The sequence below is a fragment of the Ranitomeya imitator genome, chromosome 5, assembly GCF_032444005.1.
Source record: "Ranitomeya imitator isolate aRanImi1 chromosome 5, aRanImi1.pri, whole genome shotgun sequence".
Taxonomy (NCBI): Eukaryota; Metazoa; Chordata; class Amphibia; order Anura; family Dendrobatidae; genus Ranitomeya; species Ranitomeya imitator.
This window is the reverse complement of record NC_091286.1, coordinates 652,847,737-652,866,778: the sequence shown is the minus strand read 5'-3', so window position 1 is coordinate 652,866,778 and position 19,042 is coordinate 652,847,737. Positions and strand designations below refer to the sequence as shown.

At 41.5% G+C, this 19,042-nt stretch overlaps 1 pseudogene; it reads left to right on the top strand.

Annotated features, from left to right (window-relative positions):
* The first annotated feature begins 7,686 nt into the window (after positions 1-7,686).
* On the top strand, positions 7,687-19,030 carry LOC138637901 (serine/threonine-protein kinase SBK1-like; annotated as a pseudogene).
* The last annotated feature ends 12 nt before the right edge of the window (positions 19,031-19,042 follow it).

Sequence of the window (19,042 nt, the reverse complement as noted above, 5' to 3'; positions counted from 1 at the left end):
GGAATTAGATTCATGACTCTTTGGCGGTATCACATATGATAGCTTTATCTACGCTGCGCTGTGGGCTGTATCACAGAAGTTGGCATTAGATACTTTGTTCTGAGGGTGGTATCACAGTATATGGAGTGTCTCCCAGGCTGGATTATACAGTATATGCAGTGTACTGCACACTGGGATTAGACACAGAGTGTACCACACCCTGGGATTAGATGCACGCCTCTGCGAGGGTTATATAAAACATGATGGGATTAGATGCTCGGGTCACGGATGGTATCACATATGATGGGATTAGATATGCCGCTCTGCTGGAGGTATCACCTGAAGGGATTAGATACTTGGCTCTGTGGGTTGTATCATACAATGGGATTAGATATACTTAACTGTAGCTATGAGCCAAAGCCCATGACGATGTAGATAGAAATATGTGGTCATCATTTCATGTCTTGGAGGCTTTGAACCCAGAAACCGATTATACAGGTACATACAGATACATTGTACATAACAGTGTATTTCTGCGTATCCTGTATACTAAAGGTGAAGAAAAAGTCAGACTTTTTTGTTCCTATAAAACTACAAAAAATAATGAAAAGCAAATACAAGAATGTGGGTTTTTTTTTTTTTGCAAGTTGCCCCTGTACTCTAACCCACAACATTCATCATTAAATGAAGGAGAGAAACCAATTGATCCACAGGCTCTGGTGATGTCTCTGGGAGAAGTTTATATTTTTGAGCTGTATTGCAAGCTCTGACTCCACAGGCCGATTACACTTATACATTGTACATAACAGTTTATTTCAATGTCTTTGCCTTCTAGAGGAAGAATAAAATATTCTTTTTCTCCATATAAAATGACTAAATAATAATGAAAAACAAACATCACAAATCGGCAAATGACATGGATGTAACACCTAGGCTGGCACCCCGGCATGGTTTCCGTTTCTCCTCCATGCAGGAACGGTGACATATTCACTGCCCCAGCCACCCGGCATCTTTGCCAGCATATTCCCTGCTTCCTATGTCCCTTATGGCTTTGGGAAGTAGGGGAGCAAAAAACAAAAATGCAAGTCGTTTTGCAAAGGTTGTTAAGGGGTTTAGATGATTCTTGACATCCTATAATATCGAGAGTTATACTGTATATCTGGTTTTGAGATTTGTTATTTAATTTGAACATTTTTTTATTGGTTTGGCCATTATATCCGTGGGAAGGGCATGTAAGATACACATCTCATTATGTTCATCTGCATAGGGGTTATATAATGTAAGTACCATCTGACCATCATCTTGGAATTGTATTCTGGAGCGTAACTGTGATAATAAATCTGCCCCCAGTAAATTTACCAGACATGTGGGAGAGATTACGAACTGGGCCGTGACTTCAGACAGGGATAGGTTTTGTAAGAGTATATTTATTGGGTCTGCCATCTACTCTAATTAAAACAAGCTCTTGATCTGAGAATTGACATGGCAGGGCTTGGGATGGAGATTCCCAGACATAGGGTTAAAAGGGATATTGGAGTATGGGACTGGATTTGTGTAAGGTTGGAGGGCTGGAGCTGGAGTCTGTTGCGTGGGCCACTGATAAGGAACGGAGCTGTGTCCTTGTAGCTGCGGTAGGGGCTAGAGAGCGAGCAAGAATCGCTGCGGCTACTGATTTAACCATTGATTTCCCTGTTGATGCAGAGCAGGTTAAATTCTTCTAAAAACTTTGTACTACTTTTTTTCAATGCATCGTCCGGAATGGAAGTTTCAATATTGGGTCTGACTGACATTATTGCCTCTTTCAATTCAGATTTAAGGCCGGACATTAAAGCTGCCACAAAAAGGTGTAAATGGGCTTCATTATACAGTGAAAACTCCAAATCTTTCAACACTACCATAAGACGCCCATAGAACTTCTCGGCAGTCTCCTCCTTGTCCTGTGTGACATCTGTGAGAGAGGTAGCTTGGTCCGCTAGTCTATCTTGTGCCCAAACCTTTAAAGCATTACAGAAATCAACACCACTCTCATAGGTTCCCCCGTCCAAACTCTGATATTACTGACTCAGAGGAGGGAGGAGGTGGCGGTAGTACGGGCACAAGAGGCATCTGCTGCGGAAGCGGGGCAGGAGGCTGTGTTACAGTTAGAGATTGTATTGCCTGATGGGCCGTTAGGCAGCTGTCAAGGACAAATTGGACCTCCTCCAATTTTATGGGGTTTTCCTGTATACACCGCTCTATTGCTGATACTATGACCATGGCGGCATCCTTCCTGGAGATTAATGGGATGGCCATTGTACGTTGAGGCATCGTACTGGGGGGGAGAGATGAGGCATACAAGATTGCATTCTGGACAGCCTCGGTAAGTAATTGTTGGGATCTTGGGATATTGGTAGGATCATATCGTGGTCCCACTGCATGTATCACATATTGGCACGGCAGCTGTCCTGCTCTGGTTGCTGTGACCTGTCCTGTTTCTACCTGGCCATAAGTTTGTATATATGAATTGGATTCTTCCTGTATCATAGGTCTGCCTTTCTGTGAAATTGTTGCGGCCAGTCCTCCAGCATGATAGAGTTGATTATTTGCGGCATTTACTATGGCACCAACGTGCTGCTTTGTAAGATCCCCTGTCCCTATTCTAAAGAGCACATCATGACGGTGGGATCCAGGAATAACATTGGAATACATTTCCTGGAAATCTTCTATTTCCTCTGTGTATCCCGTCTCTGAGCGGGTGACTAAAGTAGGAGGGGGTGGATACTCATAACCACTAGCAATACTAGGCATAGCAGGGACTGGTGCTGGCGGTGACTGATAATGAGTGCCATCAGCGTTTAGCAAGGGAAAGGTGGGGGCTACAACTCCGGGTCTCCTTGCTTCTCAATTGTAGCAGACCTGTCTCCACTGAGAATTAGTAACTCTGCATACATCACAAATCCACCTGGCAGGATCATAGGGTGGGGGCGCACTAAGTTTTGGCAACCCAGTATATATTGGAGCTTTGGGGTTAAGGGGCACAGAGCTTACAGTCGGGAGAAGAGGCTTGATTTCCTGGGGAGGGACCTTATCATCTAGCAGGGAGACCCCCTGTTCCAGATCATCATTTTTAATTGTTTGTTTTTCTGACACATTACTCTCAATCGCTTTCTCAATACCTTCCTGCATCACAAAACATCCGTACTTTATCATAGTAATAGACAACTTTCCTTTGTTTAACTTACCATATTTCTTTCTACTGCAAAACAGTATTGTTGCTTTAAACAAAACACAGATTTCCCAGCACATACTACACAAGGATAGAAAATTCAGAGAGAACGCAGCTAAGTGCCCCCTCCATACCAGAGACACAGAAGAGATAAGAATATCACAGCATTCCTCAACACAAAAGAAAGCAAAAACGCAGCTGTTTGACTCCGCCCTCCCATCGGGTATCTTAGTAATTTACACAGAAACAGAATACAGCAGTTCTCAGACTTAATTTCTACAAAACCTTCATCACACAATTCATATGCCAGAACACCTTAGAAAAACCAATGATTGAGAATATCTTTCCTCCATTCCTGACAGATTTATTTCCCCGTCTTTGGGCTAACAATATCAGATTCATCATACAAATTCAAAGTCTTCTTTTAATTCCACGGAAACTGATTCTCCTTTAGAGCTAAATATCCCTACTTTAGTTGTGCATAGTACTAGAGCGGCCGTATAGTCTATTCCACTGGGTCTACCTGTCCCCCGCTGGGACAACCCAAAAATGCGGTACTCAGTGAAAGGAGGAGGGCGTCTCAGCCTAACCCTCCGGATACCTCTGGAAATATACATATATATCTATATATTCCTGAGTTACGCATCCTACCCAATCTTCGATCACCTCACTACGCCTGATTCTTACAATGATCAGGAATTCAGGATATTTTGACTAAAAAGAGAATTACAATCACTGGTCAATCTGGGGTGTCCGTCCCTTATGAGGTACGGTTCGAGCACTGGGCTCCCAACGGAACTACACCTCTATATGATTCCACCCAAAAGTCACCCCACCATCGGGGACAAACCTCAGATCCTCTTTGCAGGACAAACACAGGAAAACCACACCAAACGGTCATTCTGGACAGTATAACTGCCAACTTACCGTGGTTGTTGTGGGGGATGATCAGTCCCAATTTTCAGTGCCTGTGTCTGGTCCGAGGATCCTTTGTCTTGTTGTCCTCCGGGGGGCAGAGGCGTTCCTGTTTGGGGCCCTACGTTTCGGGCGCCAACTGTTGAGGGAGGATCTAAATTGATCCTTCACGGTTGACTCAGTGATTTCCAAATTAATCTACAGAGCATTGCCGGCAACTGAAAATGACCAGACGGAGACTCGTGCCTCTGTATGGGGGAATCGAGCAGATCTCTGGCCCCCCGTTTATAGTGTATGACTTTTCATAGTCATAGAAATTATACTTCAAACAATCAGCATGAGAACACGCTCACAGTTCTTAACCTATAAGAATGCAGGAAAAACTTAACCCATGAGGATACAGAAAAAATGGAAACTACAGATATGGTCATGTCTTCTTGGCATAAAAAAGACATACTAACAGATGCCTCAGTCTTGTATAACGATACACCCCCGAGTCTCTTATCTGGCTCGAGTTAGAACACTCAAGGTCTTTATACCAATTATGAACCATAGCCTAGTTAAATAACAGGCTTGTGAAAAACAAGATAAAGTTACTTCATGGCAGCTGAAACCTTTTATCTAATTAAATAATAGAATTTATCTTTAACCAACAAGAAAATTGGGTCAAAGCACAAAATGGAGAATCTAGCACAAAATGGAGAATCTTTCATAATTTGTTCCTTCACAATAGCAGGAACAGCAACCATGGGGAGAGACATGCAGGGGGGAGAGGAGTGCATAGGAGGGAGAGTGACCCATGGGGAGAGAGACATGCAGGGGGGAGAGGAGTACATTGGAGGAACAGCAACCATGGGGAGAGACATGCAGGGGGGAGAGGACTGAATAGGAGGGACAGCAACCATGGGTAGAGAGACATGCAGAAAAGAGAGGAGTGCATAGGAGGGACAGCAACCATGGGGAGAGAGATATGCAGGGGGGAGAGGTTTGCATAGGAGGGAGAGCAACCCATGGGGGGGGAGAGACATGCAGGGGAAAGTACTGAATAGGAGGGACAGCAACCCATGGGGAGAGAGAAATGCAGGGGAGAGGAGTGCATAGGAGGGAGAGCGACCCATGAGAAGAGAGATATGCAGGGAGGAGAGGAATTATTGCTCCTAGTGGCCCGACAGATTTCCTAATCACAAATCCATGCCCCAGAAATGGAAATTTAGCATAATGGTCATGGGAAGTCTTTGGTGTTCTTCCTTTACTAAAACCTATGAGTTCAAGTCCAGCCATTTTATTTTTATAAAATCTTAATATATAATGATTATAGGTTTTATACACGGTTTAAAATTAAAGATTGACTGTTTAGGTTTTAATGTGTTTTATCAGAGGTTTTATCTTGATATAAAGATATTGTGAATGTCGTGTGACATCTTGACATTGGAGGGGGCGTTTTCGCAGGAAGTAATGCTTGTTTGCTTGTGATGTCATGAAGGTTTTGTATAAAACCTCAACTACTCCCATCAAGTGGAGAGATGGTATGATGGTAATGGGAAGCACTAAGTGTTGTGGCTCACCCAAAACTTGTGAGTTTGATTCTAGCTAACTCTATTTTTCAAAAAAATGTTTAATATATAGTGATCATTGTTTTTTATATATATATGTATTTCTTTTGAACTAATGACTGATTTTTTAGGTGGATATTATGTTTCATTAGAGTTTAGATTTTGAAATAAAGTCATTGTAACTGTGGTATGACATTCTGACATTGGAGGGGGCGTTTCCACAGGAAGTGATGTCGGTTTGTTTGCAATTGTGATGCAAAGAAGGTTTTGTATAAAGCCACTGCTGTAAACAGATACTGTAAATGTTTGGCCCTGAGGAAAAACCTGGTTCTCTTCTTCCTTCTTTGTGACATTGGTATCCACGGGAGTCTGCAGCGACCACTGTTTCCTCTCATATCCTGCAGGGGGTTGTGACTTTTCACAACCTTTAAGGGTGAGTGCACCTACCGCGTATTGTCATCCAAATTATCACTTTTATCGCCCTATGTGCGCTCTCTTTCCTTAATTACAGAAAAGGATTAGATACACAGTTCAGAGTCAGTATCACACCGCATAAGATTAGATACCCCACCCACCAAATACTTACCTCACCACTCCACTGCCAGCGCTGCTCCTTTCTCCCTCAAAATAAAGCAAAAATAATTAAAAATAAAAATATTAGATAAAATGTTAATTTTGGATTGAAAATAATTGTTTATATAAATAAACACAATGCAAAACTTAAAGTTAATACAAAAAAAATGTGGCCCCTACCCTTTAATTATCAATCACAAGTCTGTTTTTCATGGATATATCACGTGCCCATTACAGGTTATGGGGCTGTCCACGTGTCTTTTTGTCTCTGGAGCAACAGGACAAAAATAGGTTGTGGCATCTCAATTTTTGATCTGTTTTGCAAGACAAAAGGTCCAAAAAATTAAACCGTGCTCAGATGGCCTCCATGGTTTTTTGTCCAGATGTTGTCCATTTCTACTATTTAATGGGTAGGGTAAGCTTGAATTTTTTTTGCCCAAGAGAAAAACAGATGCCCCTCTGACATGACAAATGAATATTTATATAAAAACATGGGTCCAGTTTCTCTTTCATAGAAAGCAGCAGGGGGTTGGGAAGGTGAGATGTAATTATAGTGGGCAAAATAAATTCAGTACTGAGTATATTACTAATTTAATAGAAACACAAACAATGCTAAGGTGGGCACCACCCTGACACCATCATGGCACAACCAACTTTTTACTGAGTCTACTCACAGCTAATTCAATGACAGTGGAGTCTCCTGAATGTCCCTGTTCTAGGTGACACATTCATCTGTAATTCAATGGAGGTTTTTTTGACATCCAATTGGCAAATGAGGAGGATGGGCATCAATGCCAGGTAGCTGCCTACCTATAAAAGCCAGAAGTTCAAGTCTTGTGGACTTATTCCTGAGAACTTCTCTGTGGAGATAGGACCTCTCTGAACCACAAGAAAGCTACATTATTCAACTTTTTGGAGCAGAAGCCAACTTATAAACTTCACCAAAAACCCGACCAAAGGTAAGATCATTCTTCAATAGTATATCCATTGGTGTTATTGGTTATGAGTTTGGGGGTCTTCTTTCCAAATTACCATACAACAATTGTTCCCATTTGTAGTAACATTATATTGGTTACATGTTCTATTTTTCTTGCTTTACCTAATCCTCAAAAATATATAAAAAAGTAATCTCTAGATACAAACACTTCTGTATTATCATAGAACTATTTTGCTTTTTCCTAATTTTGACCTTTTCTGTAATAATAGCTTCATGGAAAAGTTGCTGACAACCAATATGCTAATTAAGATATTTTTCTACAAGCGTTGTCGACCATCCTTTCCCAGACTGGCACATCTTTCTGTTTTAGGATTGTTTGTTTTTTAAATTATTATAGCTGACCAAAGAACTGAGGATTGTGATCACCACATGACGTTGTTTTAATCGTATTCCTTATATTTTCCTATAGAGTCGTACTGAGCTTCTATTGGATAGCACAAAGAATCACCAACTTCCAAGCAGCAATGGCCGCCTTCCAAATCTTGGAACTTCAGGAGATTTCTGAATGCTACAATGTCATCAAGGAGCTGGGCCAAGGGTCGTATGGAAAAGTTCTACTGGCAGAGACCAAACTGACAGGTATGGGAACAAGGCAAAACAAAGATTGTCATTTATGAACATTAGTGGCATAAAAGTGGTAATTTATATACATGTATAGTAATTTAATAATGACTAATTGGCAAAGGAGATGAGATATTTATATGTAGGTCATCGGTAGGTCCACATTATTTTAGTAACATCAGCTGGAATAATAACCATACACACAGGAGCAAAATCATCCAAACCTGCCAAATTTGACAAATTTTAATCAATATCTAAATTGTAGAGTTAATTTAAATGAGGATCATATGACAATAGAGAGGTCAGGAGAAATAGGTGTTGGCCAAATGTTACCTGGATAGCTGTTAGTATGTGGGGCTTTATTTCTTCTGTGTATCAGTATCCGATAGTCTCTTCAGTTTTCATCAAATTCAGCTGGATCTACCAATGGCCTGGAGACAGATCAATGTATATTGTCAACTTTATTCTCTTATGTCATCAAAATGTCCAAATAAAATATCAATCGGCTGCACCATCCATTGCGTACCTGACCGAAGACATTGAAAGACAAAAGTATTAAGAAGTTGGAGTTCAGTCTCTCAGTCCTTTTTTTATTTTTTTGTTGATAGATGGCTGCAAGATAATTCAGACAGTGGCTCTTCCATAGAGAGCCTAAAAATGCTTTTGAGAGGTCCTGTGTTTAATGTTAGATGGCGGCTGTCAAAACTATCTCCAAGGAGGAAAAAATATCATGAGATTTAACTCCAACCGCTCAATCTTTATCCCCACAGCTGAGCCAAATGTTTCTATGTGCTGGTGAGTTTGGAGAGGTGACTGCCAGCAAAATGATAGATCTTGTGTATTCCTCAAGATGGTGACATTTAGGTTAAAGAAAAAAACTGTGTATTCAATTTCTAACTTTCTGTTCCCTGATATCAGTCTGAGAGTTGGAAGAACGCGAAGCACATCAGATATTCAGCCTGACCTGCCAAAATTAGCTGGTTTAGTCAACTTTGTTCTAATGTTCATGGCAGCCTGTCTGTGATTCCCAGACTTTCATCTAAAGTAATTGTTTTGTTTAATCTAATTTGTATGTAAATTTGAAGTAAAAAGGGGATAAGTCAAACACATGTAGCATCATTTTTATAGTGATAAACTTGGGATTAAACTCGTGTTATTATAAATTTTCTTCTTTGTGTATTTTTCTAGGACAACCACTGGCCATGAAATTAGTGAGGAAGGACCGAACTCAACTGCAAACTTTTCTGATGGAGTTGTCATTGTCAATCACACTCTCTGACCACCCGAACATTATTACCACATATCCCATCTTTATTGGCACGATGGACCATTATGTGCTGACTCAGGAGTTGGCAACAGCGGGAACCTTGGATGATATTATCCAAAGTCAGGTAAGAAAGACCGACTCCAGATGTTCTCTTGCAATACACCCATACTTTCTATATAACCCCATAAATAATAGCCAGTTAGCTAACCAATATGTGTGGGTTTTTTTGGGAAAACTATAAGCCTTTCAAAGGGTGGAATAGGCTTTTATTAGAATACACTTTTTGATGCAACATGACCATCACAGCATCAGTTTTACCTACTGCAGCATCAACTGTCCTAACAGCAAAATGTTCAAATTTTAGTATTTTTGCTTTAGGTAAGGAACTATATAAGCAAATCTCATGATACTGATTTGTTTTCTGCAGGTTGGAATTCCCGAGGAGGCAGTCAAGAGGTGTGCATTGCAGATATCTTGGGCTCTTGACTATTTGCATGCTAGAGGTTTGGTGCACAGGGACCTGAAGCCGGACAATGTGTTGCTCATGGACAAGGACTGTTATCAAATCAAGCTGAGTGACTTTGGCTTGACCCAACCAGTGGGAACCTACGTGTCGACCATGTCACATATTATTCCATACATGGCTCCAGAGTTATGTGAATTGAAAGAAGGAGAATATTTAATCTTGAGCCCTGCTATAGATACTTGGGCTTTTGGGGTTCTTCTCTTTGTTATTTCAACTGGATATTTCCCCTGGCTGGAAGCAATAGAGACAGACACAATGTACCAAGTGTACATCAACTGGAAGAAATGTCCAGACCGGGCTCCTCCACCTGCTCATTGGGAGATGTTTTCAAGAGAAGCCGTAAAAATGTTTGGCAATCTTCTTGGACAATGTCCGTCTTCTCGTCATCCAATTCTGTCTGTCTTCGATTACCTCAATTTTCCCTGGAAAATAAACGTCTTGGAGTGTGGCACCGACGTGGAGGTTCAGGAGGAAGATTTGGTAATTGAAGTTGTGGAGGACAGCCCATAGCTTCAATCTATGATGAAACAGAGCCGGGAAAGCAGCACATTCAGTCTTGGAGCAGAAGTTTACAGTCCAATCATATTGATCCATGCAGAAAGCATCGCACTGACTCTTAGATCCAGAGTGGAAATTTCAAAAGTCCTAATGGTATGACATCGCCGGGCGATCATTCTAACCTGATACTGGTGGCCGAAACTCCGGATGGGACCACAATTATGAGAAGCAAAAGAAGCTTTGTAAAGTGAGTATTCCATGAACACTTGCAATTTTTAATATAATGGGTGATTTTTATAGAATGTTGTAGAATGCAAGATGGCTATGGATTACAACTTGATTTTTATTCTTTGCAATTTAAAGGAAACCAGTCAGTAAAGTTTAATGACCATTTCACTTATCTCTTCACATCCTACATTTTAGGCTGAGTTTTCTTGTCTAGTATTCATCCATTTGAAACATCAGTATTATATTCATGCATCTATTTCAAATTGAAGAAATAACAAATGAATGTTAAAGGAAACTTTTTAAAAAGGATTGTTTCTTTTTAATCCAGTTTTAGAATAAACACTTTTTTAATCTGCATTATTCCTAATTTCCTTCTTAATTTACTGTTTTTTTAAGCGACAATTTAACCTTCAATTTTTTAACCTTTTTATTTTTGGATTTTTTTGTAATGGATTTGTTATTATATATAAAGCAGGAAGTAACAAGAGATCCTTATTGGAATGTGTGGAACTTTATTTGGGGAGGATAACACTGCCTTATATTTAGATTTTTGTGAATTGGATTACTGTGAAAATGCTGTCTGCTTATATCATGTACAGCTTCCTCGTGACACTCCTGAAGGAGAAGTGGAGAAAAGAGACCAGGGAGCCACTGACAACAAAAGACACGGATCCATCAGAGCTTCCAGGATGACCCGTGGAGTGTACACCACCCTGTTCCAGAAACGTCATCTGCACCCAGGGAAGTATTGCACATATATACCGATGTCCATTGCCAGTTCAGATAACTTGATGTAGCAATTATCACTATAATACGGATTCATCACCAGCCTGTCCACACTCTCAGACCACAGTCCTTTTCTGGACTTTGTTTTGTCCCAGGGATGATCTGTACAGGACCACAGCTGGAGCCCTTTGCTTATCTATCAGACTCAAGTGGGCCTCTTCTGTTCATCCCAGTTGCAAACCAGACTCTGCTGTCTCTGGGATTATCTGAAAAAGACCATCAGATCCATGAGTGGAGCCAGAATTTCTATATACCCAAGTGACCCACTTCAATCCATTCCAGTTGCTTAACAGACTCATTTCTCAGACTCTGCTCTTTCTCTGGGATGATCTGAATGGGACCACTGAGCAACACAAAGGGACACAGACATCGGGTCACCTAGAATACTCAGATCTGCACTTTTAGCTCATCCCAGCTGCAGACAACACTTCTTCTCCAGTCTCTGTTCCTTTTCAGATCATCCCAGAGATACAGCATTCTGGTCTACAAGGAAAAACCATGAAGACTTCTCAGATTTACACACAGCTTGAACATCTGACTCATTGTGTAGACCTCAGCGGCCTCTTCAGTTTGTACTGGGTAGTTAGACTATTTTTCAGATAGTTAGGGTCTCGCAAGACAATGAGGACCCTTGACGTGGGTTGCGAGCTTACGGTATTTTTCTTAAAATATTCAAGTGTTCTTCCCTTGCTTGATTATTTTGAGTAACATATCAACCAATACCTCATTACCACCAATAGGAATCCACAAAAAGGTATAAAATAGAAAGTAAAAATGTAATAATTTATTTTCACTATCAAAATGTTAAATTACATGTAGTAAATGTAACTATATAATTTATTCTGAGGATGACAAATGATCCCAAACATCCAAACAATGTTGTTAAGGACCATTTTCAGCATGCATAAGAACAAGGAGTCCTGGGAGTGAAGTTATGGTCTCCGCAGAGTCCTGATCTCACCTCATTGTGTCTGTGTGGGATTACACGAGGAGACAAGTATTTCCACAAGCGACATCCACACAAGATCTGTGGTTAGTTCTACAAGATGTTTGTAGAAACCTCCCCGCTGAGCTCCTTCAGAAACTGTGTACAATGGACAAGTACCTAGAAGAGCTGACAAAGGGCGATCACCAAATATTCATGTTTTCGTTTTATCTTGTTTTTAATCACTTTGCATTTTAATAGTAGATTTAAATAGACTATTAGCACTTCTATTTTTTAAATCATTACTTTACTGCATTTTTTCAGAATTATGAGCCGATATTATGTTTCTTCAGAAGATTAATGGTGCTATAGTGAGGGCCTGTAGGAGAAACAAAGAATATGTGGCCTGATCTGGATCTGACAGTCATTTGGGCTAAACCAGTCTGTATCCCAACACATACATGTGACAGACAAGTTGTGGCTGAGGAAAGGTCTGTAAAATATCTGGGGATCAATGATTCCCCCCCGCATTGAGGACTTTATTAGGTTAAATTTATTGTCTGTGGTGGAAAAGTTTAGGAGGAAAGTGAGAATGTGGAAATAACAAAGGGATGGTGTCATTAAGTTTTTTCAGTTGTTGAAAAAAATAAATTGAAGTATTCATGTTTATATATTTTTTTAATGGTACAGAATATGAAAAAATATTTTTATATTTTCCACTAAATTTTTTAATTTGGTTCTCTGGGCTTAGCTACTCATAGTATATCAAGAGCTGGGGTTAGATACGTGGTGTGTATTACTATCTTAAATTAGATAGGTGGAGTGTATCCAAGAGCTGGGGTTAGATACAGTATCATTCGCTGGAGCTAGATGCGTGGATTGTATCACAGGCTGGAATTAGATTCACCACTCTTTGGGCGGTATCACATATGATAGCTTTATCCACGCTGCTCTGTGGGCTGTATCACAGAAGTTGGGAATAGATACTTTGCTCTGAGGGTGGTATCACAGTATATGGAGTGCCTCACAGGCTGGCTTCGATATGCAGAGTGTATCACATGCTTCGATTAGATACAGTGTCACGCCGTTAACGGCGATAAAGGGGCAGGACGGCATACTGGGACCCGCACATGTCCCTGCCACTATAATGGGGCCCTGGCTTTCCCTTATCTCAGGGGTACCTATGATGGTTAGAAGGCCTGAGCCGCCAGCGTACCCCTATCTCCTGTGCAAACCCTATCAGTGGCCCCCTCTCCCCCCAAGGGAGGTGGAGGTGGACTGCACGAGTGTATAAATACAACAAATAACAGGGTACACAGAAAAGGAAACTAAAAGTCTCAAACTCACCAAATGCTCACACAGCCACAGAGGTAACACAGAGAAGGAAAGAGAAGGAAAAAATTAGTAAAACCGGTTTAACATGCAACCAAAACAGCAGACACCAATCTCTGTAAATAAACCCCCAAGCTCCTAATATTCCGCTCCTTCACTCTCTAAGCCAGGCAGCAGAACTGATCACTGACAATAGCTGAAGTCAGGACTGGGTCTATATAGAGGAGAAGATTACAAAATCCACTTCAGCTGAGAGACCCAGCTCACAGCAACTCAGCAACAAGGTTAACTCCTGCACTGCTGGCACAAAGCAGCCAGGTCAGAGTACAGGAGAAGAGCTTCTGTTCACTGTGTGTGAACGAGGCCCAGAGCGCTGCGGTTCTCTGGAACCTCTGTCGCGGTAGCCCCGTGACTCACAGAGTGTACAACACCCTGGGATTAGATACACAGCTCTGCGAGGGTTATACAAAATGATGGGATTAGATTCTCAGCTCACGGATGGTATCACACATGATGGGATTAGATATGCAGCTCTCTTGGAGGTATCACCTGAAGGGATTAGATACTTGGCTCTGTGGGTTGTATCATACAATGGGATTAGATATACTTAACTGTAGCTATTAGCCAAAGCCCATTATGATGTAGATAGAAAAATGTGGTCATCATTTCATGTCTTGGAGGCAGTGAACCCAGAAACCGATTATACAGGTACATACAGATACATTGTATATAACAGTCTATTTCTATGTATCCTTTATAAAAAGGTGAAGAAAAAGTCAGACTTTTTTGTTCCTATAAAACTACTAACAATAATGAGAAGCAAATCCAAGAAAGTCATTTTTTCTCTTTTTTGCAAGTTGCCTCTGTACTCTAACCCACAACATTCATCATGAAGGAGAGAAACCAATTGATCCACAGGCTCTGATGATGTCTCTGGGAGAAGTTTATATTTTTGAGCTGTATTACAAGCTGACTCCACAGGCCGATTACACTTATACATTGTACATAACAGTTTATTTCAATGTCTTTGCCCTCTAGAGGGAGAATAAGAGAGAATCTTTTTCTCCATATAAAATTACTAAACAATAATGAAAAACCAACATCACAAATCAGCAAATGCCATGGATGTAACACCTAGGCTGGCAACCCGGCATGGTTTCCGTTTCTCCTCCATGCAGTTACACGTTTACTGCCCCCACCGCTTGGCATCTTTGCCAGCATATTCCCTGCTTCCTGTGTCCCTTTTAATTCTAAAACAGATTTATTATATTATTATTAATCCCTTTCCAACTTTGGGCCTAATTGTACGCTCACGTCGGAATCCCTTCCTTTGATGTGGGCTCCATCTCTGAGCCCACATATTTCCGGGAACGTCAGCTGTTTTGAGCTGTGTCTAACAGTCACGGGTGGAATCGCAATCCACCCGCAGCTGTTAACTTGCTAAATGCCGCTTTCAATCTCGGATCTTGGGTCACCGATGGGTTGGCATGACAACCAGAGGTCTCCAGCAAACCTCTATGGTTGTCATAGACAGATAGCTAAGAGCACTGCCCGGTCATCAGTGCTAATAGCAATTGAGCATTTCTGCTACAAACAGGTGATCGGATCATCGCATATATGTAGAAGTTGCAGTGGTCTGATTGGCTTAGCTAATCCTCCAAGGAAACTATTGAAGCATGCAAAGAGTCAAAAAAGTTTAAAAATATTAAAAACTAAAAAAAATAAAAGCTCAAATAACCCCCATTCACCCCAATGAAATATATACTGCTCACATAACACCGCCATATAAATCACACAATTCCATAATATGGCTATCATAAAATACCGTCAGTTTTTACATTATTCCACTATACTGATTAAACATAATACCACCATATAGACCATATAAAATATCATCATATAGATCACACATAATGCGATAATACTGACAACACAATACTTGGCAGCATCAAGTGTGGTCTGTATGGCAGTACTATGTGATAAATATATATGGTGGCATTATGTGTGATCCATATGGCATTGTGCTGGTCTATGGTGGGTCACAGAGATATATGGTGGAAGGAGCAGGGTGACAGCAGCACAGAGTATTTCAGGAGAGCAGTGTGCTGGTCTATGGGGGGAGGGGGGAGTGTGCTCACATTCACGCTGACTCACACGCTCACAACTGTATGCTTAGCCTTTACTGGCTATTAAAATGGGAAACCCCCCAAAAAATGACGTGGGGCCCCTTATAATTAATAACCAGTAAAAGCTATGCAAACAACTGTGGGCTGATATTAATGGCCTAGGAAGGGGCCATGGATATTGCCCCCCCAGGCAAAAACATCAGCTCTCAGCCACCCCAGAAATGGCGCATCTATTAGATGCGTGTTTTCTGGCGCTTTGCCTGGCAATTTGCTCTTGCCCTGTAGCAGTAACAAGTGGGATTCATAATTGTGGGGTTGATGTCACCTTTGCACTGTCTGGTGACATCAAGCCCACAGCTTAGTAATGGAAAGGTGTCTATAAGACACTTATCCATTACTAGTCCTATAGTTGTTACATGTTAAATAAAGACAAAGCCATAATAATAAATAATTAAAGTCCTTTATTAATCTTAATTAAACCATACTTACTGAATGCCTAATCCCAGACTCCCTCGTCTCCTGCAACAAAAATAAAATAAACCATAAATATTCCTCACCTGTCCGCTGAGAAAAAAAATCCATAATGTCCCATGATGATCCTGATCACATTGACAGCAGTCACACCAGTGATATGACTGCCCTCAAATACAGCTGGAGATACACTGACAGGAGGTGATCGCCCCCTGCAGTGGATCACTGCGCCGCCATGAGTATAATGTTTTTTATTTTTATGTAAATGTATATGCAATATTCCCTTTTTTATTTTTTTTTAGCTGTGAACACACATGCCGGCAGATGATACTATTCTCCCATCAGACATAGCCCGATGGGAGCAATAGTCTCATTGGTCCACGCCTGCTTTTTTTTTTATCGCCAGTCAGTCAGCTGCGGAATCACGCTGACATCTTCCAACATGACCCTGCAGCACTGTGACTGACAGTAGCGGCGGTATGGTTACCACGGGTGACAGTCACAGCTGTGGGCTGATGACGTGACAGCATGACCCTCCCAGCTCCTGTTATTGCATGCAATGAGCTGTGTGTGCAATGGGGAGACATGCAGGGGGGAGAGGAGTGCATAGGATGGAGAGCGACCCATGGGTAGAGAGCCATGCAGAGGAGAGAGGAGTGCATAGGAGGGAGAGCGACCCATGGGTAGAGAGCCATGCAGAGGAGAGAGGAGTGCATAGGAGGGAGAGCAACCCATGGGGAGTGAGACATGCAGGGGAGAGGAGTGCATAGGAGGGAGAGCGACCCATGGGTAGAGAGCCATGCAAGGGAGAGCGACCCATGGGGAGAGAGACATGCAGGGGGAGAGGAGCAAATAGGAGAGGATTAGATACAAGGCTCAGCAGTCAGTATCACAAAGGATAGGATTAGATACACAGCTAGCACAGTGTCACACAGGAGATGATTAGATGCATAGCTCAGTATACAGTATCACACAGGAGAGGATTAGATACAAGGCTCAAGTCAGTATCACATGGGAGGATTAGATACATGCCTCAGCAGACAGTATCACACAGGATAGGATTAGATACATGGCTCAGTCAGTATCACACAGGATAGGATTAAATACACCACACCCGATACTTAACTCATCACTCCACTGCTCCTTTCTCCCTCCCGTCCTTGGTCTCCTCCTATAACAGCACGGCTCCTGCGATTATAGGGGGAAAGTGGAGCTCACAATATACTGTGAGCTCCAGAAAAATGGCGCCGATCTCCTCCCTCCTCTTCTCCGTCAGCAGCTCAATGCAAGGTATAGGGTCTGCAGGCGACTGCTGTCTCTTATGCCCAGGGAAGTCATATTTGCAGAGTGTAAGTGTCTCTAACACACTTGCAAAGCAAAGTGGCAGCCCCTAGTGGCTGCAAAATTATTAATAAAAAAAATTTTAAAGTTAAAATTTTTTATTTTGTATGAAAAATAATTGTTTATATAAGCAATCATTTTTAATACAAAAAAAATTGTGGCACCTTCCCTGTAAGCATCAATCACAAGTCTATTTCTTGGATAGATCACGTGCCCATTAGAGGCTATGGGGCTCTTCACATGTCCTTTTTTCTCTGGAACAACAGAACAAAAAAAAAAGTTGTAACGTCTCAATTTTTTTATCTGTTTTGCAAAACAAAGGTCCATAAAATTAAACCATGCTTAGATGGCGTCTATGTTTTTTGTCCATGTGTTGTCCATTTTTACTATTTAATGGGTAGGGTAAGCTTAGATATTTCCCCAAAAGAAAAACAGATGCCCCTCTGACATGACAAATGTATATTCATTAGTGTTGAGCATTCCGATACCGCAAGTATCGGGTATCGGCCGATACTTGCGGTATCGGAATTCCAATACCGAGATCCGATACTTTTGTGGTATCGGGTATCGGATCCATAGGGATGTGTAAAATAAAGAATTAAAATAAAAAATATTGATATATTCACCTCTCCGGCGGCCCCTGGACATCACGCTGGTAACCGGCCAGCTGCTTTGTTTAAAATGAGCGCCTTTAGGACCTGAGAATGACGTCGCGGCTTCTGATTGGTCGCGTGCCGCCCATGTGACCGCCACGCGACCAATCAGAAGCCGCGACGTCATTCTCATTCACTAAACTTCTAATTCTAGGAATTGAGGATCTGCGAATGACGTCGCTGCTTCTGATTGGTCGCGTGGCGGTCACATGAGCGGCACGCGACCAATCAGAAGCCGTGACGTCATTCGCAGGTCCTAAAGGCGCTCATTTTAAACAAAGAAGCCGGCCGGTTACCAGCGTGATGTCCAGGGGCCGCCGGAGAAGTGAATATCAATATTTTTTATTTTAATTCTTTATTTTACACCTCACTATGGATCCCAGGGCCTGAAGGAGAGTTTCCTCTCCTTCAGACCCTGGGAACCATCAGGATACATTCCGATACTTGATGTCCCATTGACTTGTATTGGTATCGGATATCGGTATCGGCGATATCCGATATTTTTCGGGTATCGGCCGATACTAACCGATACTTTCAAGTATCGGACGGTATCGCTCAACACTAATATTCATATAAAAACGTGGGTCCAGTTTCTCTTTCATAGAAAGCAGCAGGAGATCGGGAAGGTGAGATGGGACCGTAGGGGGCAAAATAAATTCAGTGTTGAGTATATTAGCAATTTTATAAAAACACAAACAATGCTAAGGTGGGCACCACCTAACACCTTTGTGGCACAACCAACTTTTAAGTGAGTCTATCCACAGCTAATTCAATGACAGTTGAGTCTCCTGAATGTCCCTGTTCTAGGTGACACATTCATCTGTAATTCAATGGAGGGTTTTTGACATCCAATTGGCAAATGACGATGGACATCAATGCCAGGTAGCTGCCTACCTATTTTTTTCACAAGTCTTGTCGACCACCCTTTCCCTGACTGGCACATCTTTCTGTTGTATGATTGGTTTCTAAATTATTATAGCTGACCAAAAGAACTGAGGATTGTGATCACCACATGATGTTGTATTAATCGTATCCCTTATATTTTCCTATAGAGTCGTACTGAGCTTCTATTGGATAGCACAAAGAATCACTAACTTTCAAGCAGC